Genomic DNA, 8,384 nt, shown 5'->3' on the forward strand with positions numbered 1-8,384 from the left:
TAGCCACCATTCTTGCCAGAAAAAGCTGTGTTCTCTGTACCCAAGGGCAGGGGTCCCCAGGGGCCGTCCAGGTTTCTGAAACTCCTGCCTCGTTTCCTTCCGAAGCTCACCGGCCTTTGCCTGAAGGGAGATGGGGACAGTGCGGGGGGCTGTGCTGCCCGGCAGACCTCAAGCCCAGATGCCATCGACCCCCCCCATCACTGGCCTCTCCTGCCTTCATTCGCCCAGCTGCCTGTCTTTTTAAAACTCCCGGCTCGGCCCGCCCTCCCGCTCACTGGCCTGCGGAGTGAGGAGGTGCCGCCCCGGCCTCCCCCCACACAGGTGGTCACGGCGGCTCAGTCACCGGTCCGCGAGGGGCTCTGCCCGCGTGCGGAGCCGGCTCTAGCCAACAGGACTGTCGCCTGCACTGTCTCAGGCCAGCTCATGCTGTCTGCTGTCCGCTTGTCACACGGCTTTGGGGACCGGGAGCACACGGAGCCCTGGTCCCCATCTGTTGCGGGCGTGCAGAGGCAGCAGCCCCGAGAACAGCCGGACCCTAGCACTCGGCCGGGCTGCAGGGGCTGGGCAGCCCCCGTTTCACGGACCTTCGGCGCGAGGCAGCAGGGGTGTTCGGAGCCGGGAGCGTGGTGTGTGTCCCTGTCACCGGCACGTTGCAGCCCTGCAGTCGCGAAAGGAGGCTTCCAGGACGCTCGGGGCTCAGTAAGCAGACCCTCCGGAGCTGGGTGGTGACTGCGTGGGGACCCTGTGGCCATGTCCTCCGCGGTGCTTTGTCCTCCCCCCCCCCGCCCCGCCCCCGTGTGCATGGCTGATGCTGGGTTGCGTGTGGCTCTGCAGGGGCCTCTGATTAAATCACACGCCCCAGGAGGAACCAAATGTCCCTTCCATGCCTTGGGGCTGTGTGTTTTCTCATTATGTAACTTTTCTGGGTGATTGACAGAGAACTGGAGAAAGTGGTGTGTGTGGGGACGTGTTCACCTCTGTCCTTCTTGGCGTCCTGCCCTCCTTCCTTACCAGCTGCTGGGGGCCGCGAGCTGCTGGCTCCTGCCTGCGGGGTCCCCTCCCCGCCTTGCGGCCCCGGCTTCAAGTGCCCTTGCTAAAGTCTTAGCGAACTCGATACTCCCTGCCCTTCCTCTCCCTCTCCCTCTCCCTCTCCCTCTCCGAGTCATCATTTATTAGTTTGTCCCAGACAGAGAAGATTGGGGATGATGGTGGGGGACGGGGGGCATGGCTCGTGGGGTCCCTTGGGTGGCTCTTGACCACAAGTCACTCGGTCTCCTGCCAGAGCAGGGCCAGGCTCTGGAAAGCAAACTTGTTGCTTTTTAACTTATGGGGAATACACCGAGGAAGCAGAGAGTGGGGGGTGGGGCGGAGAGGAGGTGGGAGGGGGCTTCACGCAGGACTGAGCTTGGCTCCCTGGTGGGGGACAGGGGGTGGATGGTGAGACCAGACGCCGGAAGTGTTGTGTGGAGCCCAGAGCAACAAGGGGAGCTGCCGCTGGACAGGGCTGGACGCGGGGTCAGCGGGCTCTGCCCCTGGCTCCACTGCCGCGTGCACGGCGCTTTGAGCAAGCCACTTAGTTTTGGTTTGGGGGGCGTTGCCCTGTAATCACCCCCATAAACCAGGGGCGTGATGCGTGAAGAGATGTGCAAGCAGAGTCTGTGATTGCCAGTGTCCTGGTGGTTGGGAGGGACCCGGGAGGTGTCATAACAGAAGGATGAGGCTTGATCCTGTGCTTCTGACCGCCAGTGGGGACGGGGGAAAGAATATCAGACAACGCAAGACTCGCGGGCTGGGGACAGGCAACAGGGTGGCAGAGTGGAGCGAGGCGTCAGCCCACGACGCCTCCTCGAGCTGGGAAGCAATCGGAGAGCCCGAACCAGTGCCCACGGCCTCCGGCCCCCAGGCCAGGCTGCCCTCCGACCTGGAGCGGCCCGGTTCGCTCACTGACCGGGAGAGGTGGCCACGTGGCCATCAGGTCCGGGGCTTCTCACCTTTCCAGACGTGTCCGCGGTTTGCACGCAAACTTCGGAGGGGCTAGGTAGACCGAAGCTGGGGTTTTGCTGTTTGTTTCTTCAGCCCAACGTTCGGCCTGTGAGACAGGCGTAAACTTTTTACAGGAGAGGAAACCGAAGGTTAGATTCGTTCAGGGAGCAATCGAAAATCTAGGGTCCTCGAGGCACTTGATCTTGCTTCTCCCAAAGGCGTGGGGCTGACCTGGGAAGCAGCACCCTGCGTGGGTGGGGGAGGGCGCTGGGCAGGCCGGGACGATTGGGCAGACCTCATCCTCGGCCACGGGCTCTGCTCAGGGCTGGTCCCCAGGCCGAGACTAAAACCGCCTCTTTACCGCAACCAACTCTCGAGTCCCGCGTGCCGGGCACTGGCCATTCCCAGACGCTCGGTCTGGGCCTCACCAGCTAATGGTGCTGGGTAGCGAGGTGCCCCCGGTGGTGAGGGGCTCATTCTGGGTTCTCGTTTCAGCTCAGCTGTCAACAAACGGGATCCTTCTTGGGATTTTTCAGCCTTCACACTAGAGACCTTTGTCTGTCTTTAGAGTGTTCTACTCTGACGAGTAGATACCCACACAGACCAGCCTCGCATCCCCGTCCTGCACCCCCAATCCGGCCTGGAGGTTAACGCCTGTGCCTTCTGTTTTCCACAGTTTCGTATGAGGTCGTGCTCAGTGGGTTCTCGTAGATCGCGTCAGTCGGTAACTTCCTGTGCTCAGCCGGGGTTTCCGTTTCTTAGAAGGATCTGTCTTCCTCTCACCTGGTAAATGGCTGTCAACTGGTTATGTTTTGGTGAATATTTATTGACCGTGTTTTAGGCACTAGGCACCATATTTGACATTTTCATGGATGTTCGTTATTTTATTTATTTTATTTTATTTTTATTTTTAGGCGAGGCAACCCTTGGTTGACCTCACAGACTGCAAGGACCTTGTCAGCTTACAATCCCTTATTTTTTATGCCTGCAGCATCTGGTCTTCCTAGGTGGTCTCCCATCCAAGTACTAACCAGGCCCGACCCTGCTTAGCTTCCGAGCTCAGACGGGGTCGGGTGTGCTCAGGGCGGCGTGGCAGTAGACTGGATGTACACCATCTTAATTCCCATTTTTCACATGAGGAAAGTGAGGCTCCGTGAACTTGGATCATTTACCAGGTTGCGTAGCCAGCAACCGGCAAACCAGGGTTCACAGTCAGCCCTCCGCTTCCAAGGTGCCCCTCACGCCGCGCCATGTGGGCATGTGGCGAACGCCTGGCGGTAGACTTGCACCTTCGCTGTCATCGTGGCCAGGTGGCTTAGCAAGCATCCGAGGTGGGACCTGCGGGCCAGTGGCTCCCGGCAGGCTCTGCACCTTCCCACCCCTCCAGCCTGAGGTCTTCATTTCCCAACACCCGGGGTGAGCAGCATGCACCCCTGAATTCTGTGTGCTCTCCAGCAAAACTTCCATCCGCTAGAGCAAACCCCTCCCTCCCGTATGTATGACTTGAGGCCTAGGGCCCCAAAAGGGTTTCGTGACAGAATGCCGGGCTCAGACCTCCTCACTAAAGTCCGAGGTGTGAGAAGGGCCCAGGACGCCGGCCGACAGTGTCTCCCCCTCTGCCCCCCAGCCCTAGAGCCCCTCAGACTTGAAGTTTGAGTCTGTGTCCTACTCATTACCATCTGGGGACCGCGGGCAAATCGTTTCATCTTTTCTGAGTTTGATTTTTCTTCTAAAGATGATGACGGTGAGCTTCACGGGGATGGGGTGGAGACCAGTTGACCGAGCCGGTTGCCAGCACATAAGAGATGCTCGGGAAACAGCAGGCCCCCCGTTAGGTGAGCGGTCGGTTGTGGCGTGGCCCGGCCGAGCCCAGCAGAGTGCCTGTCACGGCAGTGCCTCACCGCGACTTGGTTTTCGGGCAGAATTCTCTGGGTCTTAGCACTTCGCTCATTCGTGAGCGGATGGAGGTAGGAAGGCTTTGGGCTCCGTCGAGTTTATATGGTTCCTTTGCTACTCCGGTCCAGCCAGTTCTTCCTCTGTCCTTGGCGATGGTCGAGTCCAGCTCCCCCTCCCCCTGCCTGTCTCACTGGACACAGTTTGTCCTTGCGGTGGGTTGTCTGTTATCTCAACGTGGTTCCCCTGCGGAGCCTTCTTTTGAAGGTCACAGTGGCCGTTTAGGTCATCTTGCCTGCATCACAAATCCCCTTCTCGATTTCCTTCAGCGTCTTGCTCAGGGGACATACAGCACGGGGGGAGGCAGGGAGAAAGTAGGAGAAAAACAAAGCCAGACTTGGTTTTTTGTTTTGCCTGTACTTTGCAGGCGAGGTGCGTGGTGGCATTTTATTGCTTAATGTCTGCTTTTAAGGGAGTCTGCCATCTGCCTGGTAATGGAGGCTTCAGCTTGTTAGTCACCCGTGAGTTAGAGCCTCGCTGTGCAGATTCAGTAAATAAGAGGACACGTGCCAGCGAGGCAGCCGGCGCAGAGCCAGCTGCCGTCTGCAGGCTGCACCGCGGGCGCCCCACTGCCGTGGCGGGGGTTCCGGGCAGCCCGGGACCGTGGAGCCGGAGCCCGCATTCCTTCCCGGCCCGGTCCTCCTTTCCTTTTGGGTCCGGGGCCCCTGTGGGTTGGGGCACCTTGGACAGAGTTTTGCTGCATTTTGGAGAGAGAACCAGACATGGAACCAGGAGCGGGGGCGAGAGGAGACGGAGCACCCGCCTGGGGAGACGGAGCACCCGCCTCGGAGGCTTTGTCCGGCTTCTTCTCCTCTCGTAACCCAAACAGCTTGTGTGTGTTGACCTCACGCGCAGACGTTCCGGGTTTGCGAGCTGCATCGGCCAAGGCGCGTTTTCCCGACAGGAAGTAAACTTGGGGCTGAGACGTGTGAGCGTTGGGGGTGCTCTGGGGCGGCCCGCGTTCAGGAGGAGGTCGCGATCCTCCCTCGGTGTAGGGACAGTGCGCAGCTCTCAGGCTGCCGGGCCTGCGAGCAGAATCTTCCATGAGTCATGGTGGGTGTGAGACTCCCTCTCTGGAGAAGGAAAAAAAAGGCAAAACACGAGGGATCATGGATTAAGGCAAAACGGCTCCTTCTGGACGAGAGTGACGCTGACCCTGGGACACGTTGCCACGGCTCCAGGGGTGGTCATAGAGCCTCACCTGTCGGACGAGGGTTAAATACGCCCACCCGTGCTGCTTATCCGGGCTGGGAGGCGCGTGAAGGTGAACTTGGAGCTGTTGTCACCGATTAGGATCGGAAGGGTGATTTTCGCTTTTCCAATTAAGCCGCGCGTAATCTTTCCCCGGCCACTGCCGGCGTTCGACCCCTCCCTTCCCGCCTTCGGCAGGACACGAGCGATGCCCAAGGTGAGTTTTCGGGGTCACGGACCCTCCCCGCCCCAGTAAGGAGGACCGGACTCAGCAGCCAACTGAGCGGCCCTGTTTCTGCGTCGGGAGCGAGGTGACAGGGCGTCTGCCTGTTGGCAGCGAGCAGGAACGATCAGCTTTGGAGGCCGGGAGGAGGAAGACGAGGAGGGAGGCCTCCGGGAACCTCAGGCTGGGGCCGGGGGGAGCCTGGAGCAGCCCCTGCACCGGGCGGGGCCGCAGTGCTCCTTCTGAGGGAGGTGACGTGACTCCTGACACGTGCCAGGCCTTCCTGGTCACCCTGTTGCCCATACTTGGCTGACAGGAGGCTGGCAGGTGGGGGATGGGACTGAGCTAGGATTCTTGTTTTGCACGATTTTCTGCTCAGATTCTCAGAGCCCTCTGGCCCCTGGTGGGATTTGCCCTTCATGTCAGGCCAAGACCCCAGGCAGCACTCGCCCAGAACTGCCAGGCCGGGCTCAGAGCTGGTGGCAGACATTTGTCGCCGCCCACTCGCTCTGAGTCATCCCACACTTATCGGCTCCCATCACGGAGCCTTGAAATGCTCTTACCAGCTGGTCTCGCAACACAGATCCAGGGGACACCAGGAAAGAAGGATGGCTTCTGGAGGAGGAGAGGACATGTTCCCTTCAGGCTGCGGGGTGAGGACAGGGGCTCAGAGCGGCCAGCTTGGGGGCCTGGGAACCCCTCTCTTCTCTGTCCCTTGGGATGGTGTCAGGATGCCCCTCCAGGCCCTGCCAGACCCCCGGCGGTCTCACCAGCGGCCACCTGGCGGCTCTCCCCAGAAGGGCTTCGGGGCACGGGCTGTCCACGCAGCGGGCTCCGCCCTTGTGGGCGAGGCTTTCTGAGGCCTGCGGAGCCCGGGAGAGGGCAGCGGGCAACACCTGCTGCTCGTTTCTCTTCTTCACCGCCCCTCGTCCTTTCCAAACCTGTGCTTGGAGGATGAGGACCACGTCCCCCACCGTCTGCTAAGCGGGGAGGACGTACTTCGGCCGAGGGACCGGGCTCCCCGGTTGTCCAGGTGTAGTGCACCTCACCTGCACCGGAGTCTGCCGAGGGCTGTTGAAACGTCCTCCTGGTCCCACCCAGCCCCTCTGAACGGGAACCGCCTGCGTTCCCGGCAGCATCCTGCACACGCCGAGGACCGGCTTGCAGGGGAGAAGAAACTTAGAGTCGACTGAGTGGGAGTTGACCTTTTCCCCTCCTGCTCCTTTATCAAAAGAGAAGATTCTGGACCGTTTGGCCCAAGGTCCAGCCAGGCACCACGTGTCGCGGTCTCCCCCAAATCAGCTTTCTCTAATTTCACTCATGGAGAAAGAAAAGGAAATCATCGTGCAATTGCGAAACAAACACCCACCCACCCAGAGTATTTTTTGATACTCCCAGGCGCCTGGGTGCTCCGGTGCCCCCGAGGCCTCGCTGAGATGCACTGGAACCCGCACTTCACAGTGGCACGCACCGGGCGTCAGCCGGTCTCTGACACTGCAGATACTCTGGGGTCCCAGCGACGGCACTCTGACGAAGGAATTACGGGGAGCAAGAATGTTGGGTCGACTGGAAACGAGATAAGCCCGCCGGTGACGTTCCTCCTCACGCTTAAATAGTCCCGTGTCCCTGGTGCTCAGTGGTCCCTCCACTTCCTGCTTGGCTCGGGGGCAAGGGGTCGTTTAAGGAGGGTGCCGGGGCCTCAACGCCTTAGCCCACGAGCTCCACTGAGCATCCCCTTCCCCAGTCGGGGGGCCTCCCCTCAAGTCCGGGGTCCCCACTCCTGTGCCCCCCCAGGGGGCCTTACCGGAGCACTTTTCTGTCTGGCCACCCCCACCCTGTCACATTCCTCTCTTCTGTCTCCTGGGCCTGTAGGATCATCTTCCGGAATGAGCTGATCGGGGAAGGGCTTAGTGAGTAAGTTCTCTTCCTAGTTACCTTGTAAATGCTGCCTTGACCCAAATAAGGGGGCTTCAGGTAGACAGTCCAAGCACCTGTGTAGGTCAGTGACCTCTGACATTGTTGGGGACTTAGCTTTGGGAGAAATTGGGCTTTTAGTGTCCGACAAATTTTCTCCCGGGTGTGAAGCAACTGTGCACGTACGCTGGGTTCTGGCAGGCAAAATGCTGGCCTTTTTAGATCCCAGGTTGAAGAAGGGACAGCTGCACCCTATCTGATGGGTGTGACAGGTGCTTTGACACCAAGAGGACAATAGAAACTAGAGAATTCTGCTAGAGAATAAAGGATACTATGCACAGCTGCTTCCTGAAAATTCTGCTTCCACTGTGTGGAAAAGCACATTTAATATTCCGGGATTAATAACACGAATATCTGTAGGTTGCTTGTTTTTCTTTTCTCTCCTCTATGGTATGCGGACTGGTGATGGTTGCCTGGTTCCGTGTTGGTCAGCTTTGTTGACATAGTTTGCATACGATGAAATCACCAATTCTAAGTTGACAGGTGGGTTCTGAAAAATGTATACAGCCATGTGACTGCCACCACAGTCATATAGAACATGTCCATCACCTCCAAAGAGCCCTGCTGTCCCTTTGCAGCCTCTCCTCTGCCCTGCCCCCACCTCGAGCCTGAGCGTGGGTCTGTGTCTTAGCTGCAAACACCCTGTGTCCAGCACAGTTCCAGACACACCGTGGCCACCTAAGAGATGTTTAAGTGAATAACTACTACATCAGTGGCTGTAACGTATTTTAAAAATCCCCGCCCCAGCCTAAGTTTTGAAAGATTGTCTAACAAGCATTTGTTAATAAATAATTTCTGCATTTAGTCATGCCCGATGCCAGCCTTAGCTAATCAGTGTTGCCGGTGATGACGTTCCGGCTGAGCGCAGAGACGCTGTCCTCCTTGCCGATGTGGTCACAGGCAAGCATGCCATTTCCATCCCACCTTCGAAAGCCTGGGAACCCGGTGAGAGCCTCCACCGCTGCCCTGGTGACCTCGCACCCCAGACCAGAAATCAGCCTACGTCACCCCTTGCTTGGTTTGGTTTTTGTTTCGAGGATATTTTTTAGTAATACATGAG

The 8,384-nt window shown here is 58.8% G+C and overlaps 1 protein-coding gene and 1 pseudogene across 1 annotated transcript in view; one reads left to right on the forward strand and one right to left on the reverse strand.

Annotated features, from left to right (window-relative positions):
- The window catches only part of PRKAG2 (protein kinase AMP-activated non-catalytic subunit gamma 2), a 186,452-nt gene that overhangs the window by 38,435 nt on the left and 139,633 nt on the right, over positions 1–8,384 (forward strand). The window lies entirely within an intron of this gene.
- LOC112469960 lies at positions 2,966–3,084 on the reverse strand (annotated as a pseudogene).

Source organism: Pteropus alecto, unplaced genomic scaffold (assembly GCF_000325575.1).
Source record: "Pteropus alecto unplaced genomic scaffold, ASM32557v1 scaffold48, whole genome shotgun sequence".
Lineage (NCBI taxonomy): Eukaryota > Metazoa > Chordata > Mammalia > Chiroptera > Pteropodidae > Pteropus > Pteropus alecto.